The sequence below is a fragment of the Salmo salar genome, chromosome 18, assembly GCF_965601325.2.
Source record: "Salmo salar chromosome 18, fSalSal1, whole genome shotgun sequence".
NCBI lineage: Eukaryota > Metazoa > Chordata > Actinopteri > Salmoniformes > Salmonidae > Salmo > Salmo salar.
The window spans coordinates 54,034,484-54,051,176 of NC_138308.1; the positions used below are offsets into that span (position 1 = coordinate 54,034,484).

The following is a 16,693-nucleotide window of genomic DNA, read 5'->3' on the forward strand; positions in this document are numbered from 1 at the left end:
TATAAAACACTGTCCAGTAGATCCAGCTATATAACACTGTCTAGTAGGTCCAGTAGATACAGCTATATAACACTGTCTAGTAGGTCCAGCTATATAACACTGTCTAGTACATCCAGCTATATAACACTGCCCAGTAGATCCAGCTATATAACACTGTCCAGTAGATCCAGCTATATAACACTATCTAGTAGGCCCAGTAGATCCAGTTATATAACACTGTCCAGTAGATCCAGCTATATAACACTGTCCAGTAGATCCAGCTATATAACACTGTTTAGTAGATCTAGTAGATCCAGCTATATAACACTGTCTAGTAGATCCAGCTATATAACACTGTCTAGTAGATCCAGCTATATAACACTGTCTAGTAGATCCAGCTATATAACACTGTCTAGTAGATCCAGCTATATAACACTGTCCAGTAGATCCAGTAGATCCAGCTATATAACACTGTCCAGTAGGTCCAGTAGATCCAGCTATATAACACTGTCCAGTAGATCCAGCTATATAACACTGTCCAGTAGGTCCAGCTATATAACACTGTCTAGTAGATCCAGCTATATAACACTGTCTTGTAGATCCAGCTATATAACACTGTCTAGTAGATCCAGCTATATAACACTGTCTAGTAGATCCAGCTATATAACACTGTCTAGTAGATCCAGCTATATAACACTGTCTAGTAGGTCCAGCTATATAACACTGTCTAGTAGGTCCAGCTATATAACACTGTCTAGTAGGTCTAGCTATATAACACTGTCTAGTAGGTCTAGCTATATAACACTGTCTAGTAGGTCTAGCTATATAACACTGTCTAGTAGGTCCAGCTATATAACACTGTCTAGTAGGTCCAGCTATATAACACTGTCTAGTAGGTCCAGCTATATAACACTGTCTAGTAGGTTCAGCTATATAACACTGTCTAGTAGGTTCAGCTATATAACACTGTCTAGTAGGTCCAGCTATATAACACTGTCTAGTAGGTCCAGCTATATAACACTGTCTAGTAGGTCCAGCTATATAACACTGTCTAGTAGGTCCAGCTATATAACACTGTCTATTAGATCCAGCTATATAACACTGTCTAGGAGATCCAGCTATATAACACTGTCTAGTAGATCCAGCTATATAACACTGTCTAGTAGATCCAGCTATATAACACTGTCTAGTAGATCCAGCTATATAACACTGTCTAGTAGATCCAGCAATATAACACTGTCTAGTAGATCCAGCTATATAACACTGTCCAGTAGATCCAGTAGATCCAGCTATATAACACTGTCTAGTAGGTCCAGTAGATCCAGCTATATAACACTGTCCAGTAGATACAGCTATATAACACTGTCCAGTAGATCCAGCTATATAACACTGTTTAGTAGATCTAGTAGATCCAGCTATATAACACTGTCTAGTAGATCCAGCTATATAACACTGTCTAGTAGATCCAGCTATATAACACTGTCTAGTAGATCCAGCTATATAACACTGTCCAGTAGATCCAGTAGATCCAGCTATATAACACTGTCCAGTAGGTCCAGTAGATCCAGCTATATAACACTGTCCAGTAGATCCAGCTATATAACACTGTCCAGTAGGTCCAGCTATATAACACTGTCTAGTAGATCCAGCTATATAACACTGTCTAGTAGATCCAGCTATATAACACTGTCTAGTAGATCCAGCTATATAACACTGTCTAGTAGATCCAGCTATATAACACTGTCTAGTAGATCCAGCTATATAACACTGTCTAGTAGGTCCAGCTATATAACACTGTCTAGTAGGTCCAGCTATATAACACTGTCTAGTAGGTCTAGCTATATAACACTGTCTAGTAGGTCTAGCTATATAACACTGTCTAGTAGGTCTAGCTATATAACACTGTCTAGTAGGTCCAGCTATATAACACTGTCTAGTAGGTCCAGCTATATAACACTGTCTAGTAGGTCCAGCTATATAACACTGTCCAGTAGATCCAGTAGATCCAGCTATATAACACTGTCTAGTAGGTCTAGCTATATAACACTGTCTAGTAGGTCTAGCTATATAACACTGTCCAGTAGATCCAGCTATATAACACTGTCCAGTAGGTCCAGCTATATAACACTGTCTAGTAGATCCAGCTATATAACACTGTCTAGTAGATCCAGCTATATAACACTGTCTAGTAGATCCAGCTATATAACACTGTCTAGTAGATCCAGCTATATAACACTGTCTAGTAGATCCAGCTATATAACACTGTCCAGTAGGTCCAGCTATATAACACTGTCTAGTAGATCCAGCTATATAACACTGTCTAGTAGATCCAGCTATATAACACTGTCTAGTAGATCCAGCTATATAACACTGTCTAGTAGATCCAGCTATATAACACTGTCTAGTAGATCCAGCTATATAACACTGTCTAGTAGGTCCAGTAGATACATCTATATGACACTGTCTAGTAGGTCCAGCTATATAACACTGTCTAGTAGATCCAGCTATATAACACTGCCCAGTAGATCCAGCTATATAACACTGTTTAGTAGATCTAGTACATCCAGCTATATAACACTGCCCAGTCGATCCAGCTATATAACACTGTCCAGTTGGTCCCGTAGATCCAGTTATATAACACTGTCCAGTAGATCCAGCTATATAACACTGTCTAGTAGATCAAGCTATATAACACTGTCTAGTAGATCCAGCTATATAACACAGTCCAGTAGATCCAGCTATATAACACTGTTTAGTAGATCCAGCTATATAACACTGTCTAGTAAATCCAGTAGGTCCAGCTATATAACACTGTCTAGTAGATCCAGCTATATAACACTGTCTGGTAGGTCCAGCTATATAACACTGTCTAGTAGGTCCAGCTATATAACACTGTCTAGTAGGTCCAGCTATATAACACTGTCTAGTAGATCCAGCTATATAACACTGTCTAGTAGATCCAGCTATATAACACTGTCTAGTAGATCCAGCTATATAACACTGTCTAGTAGATCCAGCTATATAACACTGTCTAGGAGGTCCAGCTATATAACACTGTCTAGGAGATCCAGCTATACAACACTGTCTAGGAGATCCAGCTATATAACACTGTCTATTAGATCCAACTATATAACACTGTCCAGTATATCCAGCTATATAACACTGTCTAGTAGGTCCAGCTATATAACACTGTCTAGTACATCCAGCTATATAACACTGTCTAGTAGATCCAGCTATATAACACTTTTTAGTAGATCTAGTAGATCCAGCTATATAACACTGTCTAGTAGGTCCAGTAGATACAGCTATATAACACTGTCTAGTAGGTCCAGCTATATAACACTGTCTAGTACATCCAGCTATATAACACCGCCCAGTAGATCCAGCTATATAACACTGTCCAGTTGGTCCAGTAGATCCAGCTATATAACACTATCTAGTAGGCCCAGTAGATCCAGTTATATAACACTGTCCAGTAGATCCAGCTATATAACACTGTCTAGTAGATCCAGCTATATAACACAGTCCAGTAGATCCAGCTATATAACACTGTCTAGTAGGTCTAGCTATATAACACTGTCTAGTAGGTCCAGCTATATAACACTGTCTAGTAGGTCCAGCTATATAACACTGTCTAGTAGATCCAGCTATATAACACTGTCCAGTAGATCCAGTAGATCCAGCTATATAACACTGTCCAGTAGGTCCAGTAGATCCAGCTATATAACACTGTCCAGTAGATCCAGCTATATAACACTGTCCAGTAGATCCAGCTATATAACACTGTCCAGTAGATCTAGTAGATCCAGCTATATAACACTGTCTAGTAGATCCAGCTATATAACACTGTCTAGTAGATCCAGCTATATAACACTGTCCAGTAGGTCCAGTAGATCCAGCTATATAACACTGTCCAGTAGATCCAGCTATATAACACTGTCCAGTAGATCCAGCTATATAACACTGTCCAGTAGATCCAGCTATATAACACTGCCCAGTCGATCCAGCTATATAACACTGTCCAGTTGGTCCCGTAGATCCAGTTATATAACACTGTCCTGTAGATCCAGCTATATAACACTGTCTAGTAGATCCAGCTATATAACACAGTCCAGTAGATCCAGCTATATAACACTGTTTAGTAGATCCAGCTATATAACACTGTCTAGTAAATCCAGTAGGTCCAGCTATATAACACTGTCTAGTAGATCCAGCTATATAACACTGTCTGGTAGGTCCAGCTATATAACACTGTCTAGTAGGTCCAGCTATATAACACTGTCTAGTAGGTCCAGCTATATAACACTGTCTAGTAGATCCAGCTATATAACACTGTCTAGTAGATCCAGCTATATAACACTGTCTAGTAGGTTCAGCTATATAACACTGTCTAGTAGGTCCAGCTATATAACACTGTCTAGTAGATCCAGCTATATAACACTGTCCAGTAGATCCAGCTATATAACACTGTCTAGTAGATCCAGCTATATAACACTGTCTAGTAGATCTAGCTATATAACACTGTCTCGTAGGTCCAGCTATATAACACTGTCTAGTAGGTCCAGCTATATAACACTGTCTAGTAAGTCCAGCTATATAACACTGTCTAGTAGGTCCAGCTATATAACACTTTCCAGTAGATCCAGCTATATAACACTGTCTAGTAGATCCAGCTATATAACACTGTCCAGCAGATCCAGCTATATAACACTGTTTAGTAGATCTAGTACATCCAGCTATATAACACTGCCCAGTCGATCCAGCTATATAACACTGTCCAGTTGGTCCAGTAGATCCAGTTATATAACACTGTCCAGTAGATCCAGCTATATAACACTGTCCAGTAGATCCAGCTATATAACACTGTCTAGTAGATCCAGCTATATAACACTGTCTAGTAGATCCAGCTATATAACACAGTCCAGTAGATCCAGCTATATAACACTGTTTAGTAGATCCAGCTATATAACACTGTCTAGTAGATCCAGCTATATAACACTGTCTAGTAGATCCAGCTATATAACACTGTCTAGTAGGTCCAGCTATATAACACTGTCTAGTAGATCCAGCTATATAACACTGTCTAGTAGATCCAGCTATATAACACTGTCTACTAGATCCAGCTATATAACACTGTCTAGTAGATCCAGCTATATAACACTGTCTAGTAGATCCAGCTATATAACACTGTCTAGTAGATCCAGCTATATAACACTGTCTAGGAGGTCCAGCTATATAACACTGTCTAGGAGGTCCAGCTAAATAACACTGTCTAGGAGGTCCAGCTCTATAACACTGTCTAGGAGATCCAGCTATATAACACTGTCTAGGAGATCCAGCTATATAACACTGTCTAGTAGATCCTGCTATATAACACTGTCTAGTAGATCCAGCTATATAACACTGACTAGTAGGTCTAGCTATATAACACCTTCTAGTAGGTCTAGCTATATAACACTGTCTAGTAGGTCCAGCTATATAACACTGTCTAGTAGATCCAGCTATATAACACTGTCCAGTAGGTCCAGTAGATCCAGCTATATAACACTGTCCAGTAGGTCCAGTAGATCCAGCTATATAACACTGTCCAGTAGATCCAGCTATATAACACTGTCCAGTAGATACAGCTATATAACACTGTCCAGTAGGTCCAGCTATATAACATATCTAGTAGATCCAGCTATATAACACTGTCTAGTAGATCCAGCTATATAACACTGTCTAGTAGATCCAGCTATATAACACTGTCTAGTAGATCCAGCTATATATCACTGTCTAGTAGATCCAGCTATATAACACTGTCTAGTAGATCCAGCTATATAACACTGTCTAGTAGATCCAGCTATATAACACTGTCTAGTAGATCCAGCTATATAACACTGTCTAGTAGGTCCAGCTATATAACACTGTCTAGTAGGTCCAGCTATATAACACTGTCTAGGAGGTCCAGCTATATAACACTGTCTAGGAGGTCCAGCTATATAACACTGTCTAGGAGGTCCAGCTATATAACACTGTCTAGGAGGTCCAGCTATATAACACTGTCTAGGAGGTCCAGCTATATAACACTGTCTAGGAGGTCCAGCTATATAACACTGTCTAGGAGGTCCAGCTATATAACACTGTCTAGGAGATCCAGCTATATAACACTGTCTAGGAGATCCAGCTATATAACACTGTCTAGGAGATCCAGCTATATAACACTGTCTATTAGATCCAACTATATAACACTGTCCAGTAGATCCAGCTATATAACACTGTCTAGTAGGTCCAGTAGATACAGCTATATAACACTGTCTAGTAGGTCCAGCTATATAACACTGTCTAGTACATCCAGCTATATAACACTGTTTAGTAGATCTAGTAGATCCGGCTATATAACACTGTCTAGTAGGTCCAGCTATATAACACTGTCTAGTACATCCAGCTATATAACACTGCCCGGTAGATCCAGCTATATAACACTGTCCAGTTGGTCCAGTAGATCCAGCTATATAACACTATCTAGTAGGCCCAGTAGATCCATTTATATAACACTGTCCAGTAGATCCAGCTATATAACACTGTCCAGTAGATCCAGCTATATAACACTGTCTAGTAGGTCTAGCTATATAACACTGTCTAGTAGGTCCAGCTATATAACACTGTCTAGTAGGTCCAGCTATATAACACTGTCTAGTAGATCCAGCTATATAACACTGTCCAGTAGATCCAGTAGATCCAGCTATATAACACTGTCCAGTAGATCAAGCTATATAACACTGTTTAGTAGATCTAGTAGATCCAGCTATATAACACTGTCTAGTAGATCCAGCTATATAACACTGTCTAGTAGATCCAGCTATATAACACTGTCTAGTAGATCCAGCTATATAACACTGTCTAGTAGATCCAGCTATATAACACTGACTAGTAGGTCTAGCTATATAACACTGTCTAGTAGGTCTAGCTATATAACACTGTCTAGTAGGTCCAGCTATATAACACTGTCTAGTAGGTCCAGCTATATAACACTGTCTAGTAGATCCAGCTATATAACACTGTCCAGTAGATCCAGTAGATCCAGCTATATAACACTGTCCTGTAGGTCCAGTAGATCCAGCTATATAACACTGTCCAGTAGATCCAGCTATATAACACTGTCCAGTAGATCCAGCTATATAACACTGTCCAGTAGGTCCAACTATATAACATTTCCAGTAGATCTAGTAGATCCAGTTATATAACACTGTCTAGTAGATCCAGTTATATAACACTGTCTAGTAGATCCAGCTATATAACACTGTCTAGTAGATCCAGCTATATAACACTGTCTAGTAGATCCAGCTATATATCACTGTCTAGTAGATCCAGCTATATAACACTGTCTAGTAGATCCAGCTATATAACACTGTCTAGTAGATCCAGCTATATAACACTGTCTAGTAGGTCTAGCTATATAACACTGTCTAGTAGGTCTAGCTATATAACACTGTCTAGTAGGTCCAGCTATATAACACTGTCTAGTAGGTCCAGCTATATAACACTGTCTAGTAGGTCCAGCTATATAACACTGTCTATTAGATCCAGCTATATAACACTGTCTAGTAGATCCAGCTATATAACACTGTCCAGTAGATCCAGTAGATCCAGCTATATAACACTGTCTAGTAGATCCAGCTATATAACACTGTCTAGTAGATCCAGCTATATAACACTGTCTAGTAGATCCAGCTATATAACACTGTCTAGTAGGTCCAGCTATATAACACTGTCTAGTAGGTCCAGCTATATAACACTGTCTAGTAAGTCCAGCTATATAACACTGTCTAGTAGGTCCAGCTATATAACACTTTCCAGTAGATCCAGCTATATAACACTGTCTAGTAGATCCAGCTATATAACACTGTCCAGTAGATCCAGCTATATAACACTGTCTAGTAGGTCCAGTAGATACAGCTATATGACACTGTCTAGTAGGTCCAGCTATATAACACTGTCTAGTAGATCCAGCTATATAACACTGCCCAGTAGATCCAGCTATATAACACTGTTTAGTAGATCTAGTACAACCAGCTATATAACACTGCCCAGTCGATCCAGCTATATAACACTGTCCAGTTGGTCCCGTAGATCCAGTTATATAACACTGTCCAGTAGATCCAGCTATATAACACTGTCTAGTAGATCCAGCTATATAACACTGTCTAGTAGATCCAGCTATATAACACAGTACAGTAGATCCAGCTATATAACACTGTTTAGTAGATCCAGCTATATAACACTGTCTAGTAAATCCAGTAGGTCCAGCTATATAACACTGTCTAGTAGATCCAGCTATATAACACTGTCTGGTAGGTCCAGCTATATAACACTGTCTAGTAGGTCCAGCTATATAACACTGTCTAGTAGGTCTAGCTATATAACACTGTCTAGTAGGTCTAGCTATATAACACTGTCTAGTAGGTCCAGCTATATAACACTGTCTAGTAGGTCCAGCTATATAACACTGTCTAGTAGGTCCAGCTATATAACACTGTCTAGTAGGTCCAGCTATATAACACTGTCTAGTAGGTTCAGCTATATAACACTGTCTAGTAGGTCCAGCTATATAACACTGTCTAGTAGATCCAGCTATATAACACTGTCCAGTAGATCCAGTAGATCCAGCTATATAACACTGTCTAGTAGATCCAGCTATATAACACTGTCTAGTAGATCTAGCTATATAACACTGTCTCGTAGGTCCAGCTATATAACACTGTCTAGTAGGTCCAGCTATATAACACTGTCTAGTAAGTCCAGCTATATAACACTGTCTAGTAGGTCCAGCTATATAACACTTTCCAGTAGATCCAGCTATATAACACTGTCTAGTAGATCCAGCTATATAACACTGTCCAGCAGATCCAGCTATATAACACTGTTTAGTAGATCTAGTACATCCAGCTATATAACACTGCCCAGTCGATCCAGCTATATAACACTGTCCAGTTGGTCCAGTAGATCCAGTTATATAACACTGTCCAGTAGATCCAGCTATATAACACTGTCCAGTAGATCCAGCTATATAACACTGTCTAGTAGATCCAGCTATATAACACTGTCTAGTAGATCCAGCTATATAACACAGTCCAGTAGATCCAGCTATATAACACTGTTTAGTAGATCCAGCTATATAACACTGTCTAGTAGATCCAGCTATATAACACTGTCTAGTAGATCCAGCTATATAACACTGTCTAGTAGGTCCAGCTATATAACACTGTCTAGTAGATCCAGCTATATAACACTGTCTAGTAGATCCAGCTATATAACACTGTCTAGTAGATCCAGCTATATAACACTGTCTAGTAGATCCAGCTATATAACACTGTCTAGTAGATCCAGCTATATAACACTGTCTAGTAGATCCAGCTATATAACACTGTCTAGTAGATCCAACTATATAACACTGTCTAGTAGATCCAGCTATATAACACTGTCTAGGAGGTCCAGCTATATAACACTGTCTAGGAGGTCCAGCTATATAACACTGTCTAGGAGGTCCAGCTCTATAACACTGTCTAGGAGATCCAGCTATATAACACTGTCTAGGAGATCCAGCTATATAACACTGTCTAGTAGATCCTGCTATATAACACTGTCTAGTAGATCCAGCTATATAACACTGACTAGTAGGTCTAGCTATATAACACCTTCTAGTAGGTCTAGCTATATAACACTGTCTAGTAGGTCCAGCTATATAACACTGTCTAGTAGGTCCAGCTATATAACACTGTCTAGTAGATCCAGCTATATAACACTGTCCAGTAGGTCCAGTAGATCCAGCTATATAACACTGTCCAGTAGGTCCAGTAGATCCAGCTATATAACACTGTCCAGTAGATCCAGCTATATAACACTGTCCAGTAGATACAGCTATACAACACTGTCCAGTAGGTCCAGCTATATAACATATCTAGTAGATCCAGCTATATAACACTGTCTAGTAGATCCAGCTATATAACACTGTCTAGTAGATCCAGCTATATATCACTGTCTAGTAGATCCAGCTATATAACACTGTCTAGTAGATCCAGCTATATAACACTGTCTAGTAGATCCAGCTATATAACACTGTCTAGTAGATCCAGCTATATAACACTGTCTAGTAGATCCAGCTATATAACACTGTCTAGTAGGTCCAGCTATATAACACTGTCTAGTAGGTCCAGCTATATAACACTGTCTAGGAGGTCCAGCTATATAACACTGTCTAGGAGGTCCAGCTATATAACACTGTCTAGGAGGTCCAGCTATATAACACTGTCTAGGAGGTCCAGCTATATAACACTGTCTAGGAGGTCCAGCTATATAACACTGTCTAGGAGGTCCAGCTATATAACACTGTCTAGGAGATCCAGCTATATAACACTGTCTAGGAGATCCAGCTATATAACACTGTCTATTAGATCCAACTATATAACACTGTCCAGTAGATCCAGCTATATAACACTGTCTAGTAGGTCCAGTAGATACAGCTATATAACACTGTCTAGTAGGTCCAGCTATATAACACTGTCTAGTACATCCAGCTATATAACACTGTTTAGTAGATCTAGTAGATCCGGCTATATAACACTGTCTAGTAGGTCCAGCTATATAACACTGTCTAGTACATCCAGCTATATAACACTGCCCGGTAGATCCAGCTATATAACACTGTCCAGTTGGTCCAGTAGATCCAGCTATATAACACTATCTAGTAGGCCCAGTAGATCCATTTATATAACACTGTCCAGTAGATCCAGCTATATAACACTGTCCAGTAGATCCAGCTATATAACACTGTCTAGTAGGTCTAGCTATATAACACTGTCTAGTAGGTCCAGCTATATAACACTGTCTAGTAGGTCCAGCTATATAACACTGTCTAGTAGGTCCAGCTATATAACACTGTCTAGTAGGTCCAGCTATATAACACTGTCTAGTAGATCCAGCTATATAACACTGTCCAGTAGATCCAGTAGATCCAGCTATATAACACTGTCCAGTAGATCTAGTAGATCCAGCTATATAACACTGTCTAGTAGATCCAGCTATATAACACTGTCTAGTAGATCCAGCTATATAACACTGTCTAGTAGATCCAGCTATATAACACTGTCTAGTAGATCCAGCTATATAACACTGACTAGTAGGTCTAGCTATATAACACTGTCTAGTAGGTCTAGCTATATAACACTGTCTAGTAGGTCCAGCTATATAACACTGTCTAGTAGGTCCAGCTATATAACACTGTCTAGTAGATCCAGCTATATAACACTGTCCAGTAGATCCAGTAGATCCAGCTATATAACACTGTCCTGTAGGTCCAGTAGATCCAGCTATATAACACTGTCCAGTAGATCCAGCTATATAACACTGTCCAGTAGATCCAGCTATATAACACTGTCCAGTAGGTCCAACTATATAACATTTCCAGTAGATCTAGTAGATCCAGTTATATAACACTGTCTAGTAGATCCAGTTATATAACACTGTCTAGTAGATCCAGCTATATAACACTGTCTAGTAGATCCAGCTATATAACACTGTCTAGTAGATCCAGCTATATAACACTGTCTAGTAGATCCAGCTATATAACACTGTCTAGTAGATCCAGCTATATAACACTGTCTAGTAGATCCAGCAATATAACACTGTCTAGTAAATCCAGTAGGTCCAGCTATATAACACTGTCTAGTAGATCCAGCTATATAACACTGTCTGGTAGGTCCAGCTATATAACACTGTCTAGTAGGTCCAGCTATATAACACTGTCTAGTAGGTCTAGCTATATAACACTGTCTAGTAGGTCTAGCTATATAACACTGTCTAGTAGGTCCAGCTATATAACACTGTCTAGTAGGTCCAGCTATATAACACTGTCTAGTAGGTCCAGCTATATAACACTGTCTAGTAGGTCCAGCTATATAACACTGTCTAGTAGGTCCAGCTATATAACACTGTCTAGTAGGTCCAGCTATATAACACTGTCTAGTAGATCCAGCTATATAACACTGTCCAGTAGATCCAGTAGATCCAGCTATATAACACTGTCTAGTAGATCCAGCTATATAACACTGTCTAGTAGATCTAGCTATATAACACTGTCTCGTAGGTCCAGCTATATAACACTGTCTAGTAGGTCCAGCTATATAACACTGTCTAGTAAGTCCAGCTATATAACACTGTCTAGTAGGTCCAGCTATATAACACTTTCCAGTAGATCCAGCTATATAACACTGTCTAGTAGATCCAGCTATATAACACTGTCCAGCAGATCCAGCTATATAACACTGTTTAGTAGATCTAGTACATCCAGCTATATAACACTGCCCAGTCGATCCAGCTATATAACACTGTCCAGTTGGTCCAGTAGATCCAGTTATATAACACTGTCCAGTAGATCCAGCTATATAACACTGTCCAGTAGATCCAGCTATATAACACTGTCTAGTAGATCCAGCTATATAACACTGTCTAGTAGATCCAGCTATATAACACAGTCCAGTAGATCCAGCTATATAACACTGTTTAGTAGATCCAGCTATATAACACTGTCTAGTAGATCCAGCTATATAACACTGTCTAGTAGATCCAGCTATATAACACTGTCTAGTAGGTCCAGCTATATAACACTGTCTAGTAGATCCAGCTATATAACACTGTCTAGTAGATCCAGCTATATAACACTGTCTAGTAGATCCAGCTATATAACACTGTCTAGTAGATCCAGCTATATAACACTGTCTAGTAGATCCAGCTATATAACACTGTCTAGTAGATCCAACTATATAACACTGTCTAGTAGATCCAGCTATATAACACTGTCTAGGAGGTCCAGCTATATAACACTGTCTAGGAGGTCCAGCTATATAACACTGTCTAGGAGGTCCAGCTCTATAACACTGTCTAGGAGATCCAGCTATATAACACTGTCTAGGAGATCCAGCTATATAACACTGTCTAGTAGATCCTGCTATATAACACTGTCTAGTAGATCCAGCTATATAACACTGACTAGTAGGTCTAGCTATATAACACCTTCTAGTAGGTCTAGCTATATAACACTGTCTAGTAGGTCCAGCTATATAACACTGTCTAGTAGGTCCAGCTATATAACACTGTCTAGTAGATCCAGCTATATAACACTGTCCAGTAGGTCCAGTAGATCCAGCTATATAACACTGTCCAGTAGGTCCAGTAGATCCAGCTATATAACACTGTCCAGTAGATCCAGCTATATAACACTGTCCAGTAGATACAGCTATACAACACTGTCCAGTAGGTCCAGCTATATAACATATCTAGTAGATCCAGCTATATAACACTGTCTAGTAGATCCAGCTATATAACACTGTCTAGTAGATCCAGCTATATATCACTGTCTAGTAGATCCAGCTATATAACACTGTCTAGTAGATCCAGCTATATAACACTGTCTAGTAGATCCAGCTATATAACACTGTCTAGTAGATCCAGCTATATAACACTGTCTAGTAGATCCAGCTATATAACACTGTCTAGTAGGTCCTGCTATATAACACTGTCTAGTAGGTCCAGCTATATAACACTGTCTAGGAGGTCCAGCTATATAACACTGTCTAGGAGGTCCAGCTATATAACACTGTCTAGGAGGTCCAGCTATATAACACTGTCTAGGAGGTCCAGCTATATAACACTGTCTAGGAGGTCCAGCTATATAACACTGTCTAGGAGGTCCAGCTATATAACACTGTCTAGGAGATCCAGCTATATAACACTGTCTAGGAGATCCAGCTATATAACACTGTCTATTAGATCCAACTATATAACACTGTCCAGTAGATCCAGCTATATAACACTGTCTAGTAGGTCCAGTAGATACAGCTATATAACACTGTCTAGTAGGTCCAGCTATATAACACTGTCTAGTACATCCAGCTATATAACACTGTTTAGTAGATCTAGTAGATCCGGCTATATAACACTGTCTAGTAGGTCCAGCTATATAACACTGTCTAGTACATCCAGCTATATAACACTGCCCGGTAGATCCAGCTATATAACACTGTCCAGTTGGTCCAGTAGATCCAGCTATATAACACTATCTAGTAGGCCCAGTAGATCCATTTATATAACACTGTCCAGTAGATCCAGCTATATAACACTGTCCAGTAGATCCAGCTATATAACACTGTCTAGTAGGTCTAGCTATATAACACTGTCTAGTAGGTCCAGCTATATAACACTGTCTAGTAGGTCCAGCTATATAACACTGTCTAGTAGGTCCAGCTATATAACACTGTCTAGTAGGTCCAGCTATATAACACTGTCTAGTAGATCCAGCTATATAACACTGTCCAGTAGATCCAGTAGATCCAGCTATATAACACTGTCCAGTAGATCTAGTAGATCCAGCTATATAACACTGTCTAGTAGATCCAGCTATATAACACTGTCTAGTAGATCCAGCTATATAACACTGTCTAGTAGATCCAGCTATATAACACTGTCTAGTAGATCCAGCTATATAACACTGACTAGTAGGTCTAGCTATATAACACTGTCTAGTAGGTCTAGCTATATAACACTGTCTAGTAGGTCCAGCTATATAACACTGTCTAGTAGGTCCAGCTATATAACACTGTCTAGTAGATCCAGCTATATAACACTGTCCAGTAGATCCAGTAGATCCAGCTATATAACACTGTCCTGTAGGTCCAGTAGATCCAGCTATATAACACTGTCCAGTAGATCCAGCTATATAACACTGTCCAGTAGATCCAGCTATATAACACTGTCCAGTAGGTCCAACTATATAACATTTCCAGTAGATCTAGTAGATCCAGTTATATAACACTGTCTAGTAGATCCAGTTATATAACACTGTCTAGTAGATCCAGCTATATAACACTGTCTAGTAGATCCAGCTATATAACACTGTCTAGTAGATCCAGCTATATAACACTGTCCAGTAGATCCAGCTATATAACACTGTCTAGTAGATCCAGCTATATAACACTGTCTAGTAGGTTCAGCTATATAACACTGTCTAGTAGGTCCAGCTATATAACACTGTCTAGTAGGTCCAGCTATATAACACTGTCTAGTAGGTCCAGCTATATAACACTGTCTAGTAGGTCCAGCTATATAACACTGTCTATTAGATCCAGCTATATAACACTGTCTAGGAGATCCAGCTATATAACACTGTCTAGTAGATCCAGCTATATAACACTGTCTAGTAGATCCAGCTATATAACACTGTCTAGTAGATCCAGCTATATAACACTGTCTAGTAGATCCAGCAATATAACACTGTCTAGTAGATCCAGCTATATAACACTGTCCAGTAGATCCAGTAGATCCAGCTATATAACACTGTCTAGTAGGTCCAGTAGATCCAGCTATATAACACTGTCCAGTAGATACAGCTATATAACACTGTCCAGTAGATCCAGCTATATAACACTGTTTAGTAGATCTAGTAGATCCAGCTATATAACACTGTCTAGTAGATCCAGCTATATAACACTGTCTAGTAGATCCAGCTATATAACACTGTCTAGTAGATCCAGCTATATAACACTGTCCAGTAGATCCAGTAGATCCAGCTATATAACACTGTCCAGTAGGTCCAGTAGATCCAGCTATATAACACTGTCCAGTAGATCCAGCTATATAACACTGTCCAGTAGGTCCAGCTATATAACACTGTCTAGTAGATCCAGCTATATAACACTGTCTAGTAGATCCAGCTATATAACACTGTCTAGTAGATCCAGCTATATAACACTGTCTAGTAGATCCAGCTATATAACACTGTCTAGTAGATCCAGCTATATAACACTGTCTAGTAGGTCCAGCTATATAACACTGTCTAGTAGGTCCAGCTATATAACACTGTCTAGTAGGTCTAGCTATATAACACTGTCTAGTAGGTCTAGCTATATAACACTGTCTAGTAGGTCTAGCTATATAACACTGTCTAGTAGGTCCAGCTATATAACACTGTCTAGTAGGTCCAGCTATATAACACTGTCTAGTAGGTCCAGCTATATAACACTGTCCAGTAGATCCAGTAGATCCAGCTATATAACACTGTCTAGTAGGTCCAGTAGATACAGCTATATAACACTGTCCAGTAGATCCAGCTATATAACACTGTTTAGTAGATCTAGTAGATCCAGCTATATAACACTGTCTAGTAGATCCAGCTATATAACACTGTCTAGTAGATCCAGCTATATAACACTGTCCAGTAGATCCAGTAGATCCAGCTATATAACACTGTCCAGTAGGTCCAGTAGATCCAGCTATATAACACTGTCTAGTAGATCCAGCTATATAACACTGTCTAGTAGATCCAGCTATATAACACTGTCCAGTAGATCCAGTAGATCCAGCTATATAACACTGTCCAGTAGGTCCAGTAGATCCAGCTATATAACACTGTCCAGTAGATCCAGCTATATAACACTGTCCAGTAGGTCCAGCTATATAACACTGTCCAGTAGGTCCAGCTATATAACACTGTCTAGTAGATCCAGCTATATAACACTGTCTAGTAGATCCAGCTATATAACACTGTCTAGTAGATCCAGCTATATAACACTGTCTAGTAGATCCAGCTATATAACACTGTCTAGTAGATCCAGCAATATAACACTGTCTAGTAGGTCCAGCTATATAACACTGTCTAGTAGGTCCAGCTATATAACACTGT

General features: G+C 39.2%; 1 protein-coding gene across 3 annotated transcripts in view; it reads left to right on the forward strand.

Moving 5' to 3' along the window:
- LOC106592091 (jumonji domain-containing protein 1C) overlaps nucleotides 1-16,693 on the forward strand; it is a 522,458-nt gene that overhangs the window by 240,450 nt on the left and 265,315 nt on the right. The window lies entirely within an intron of this gene.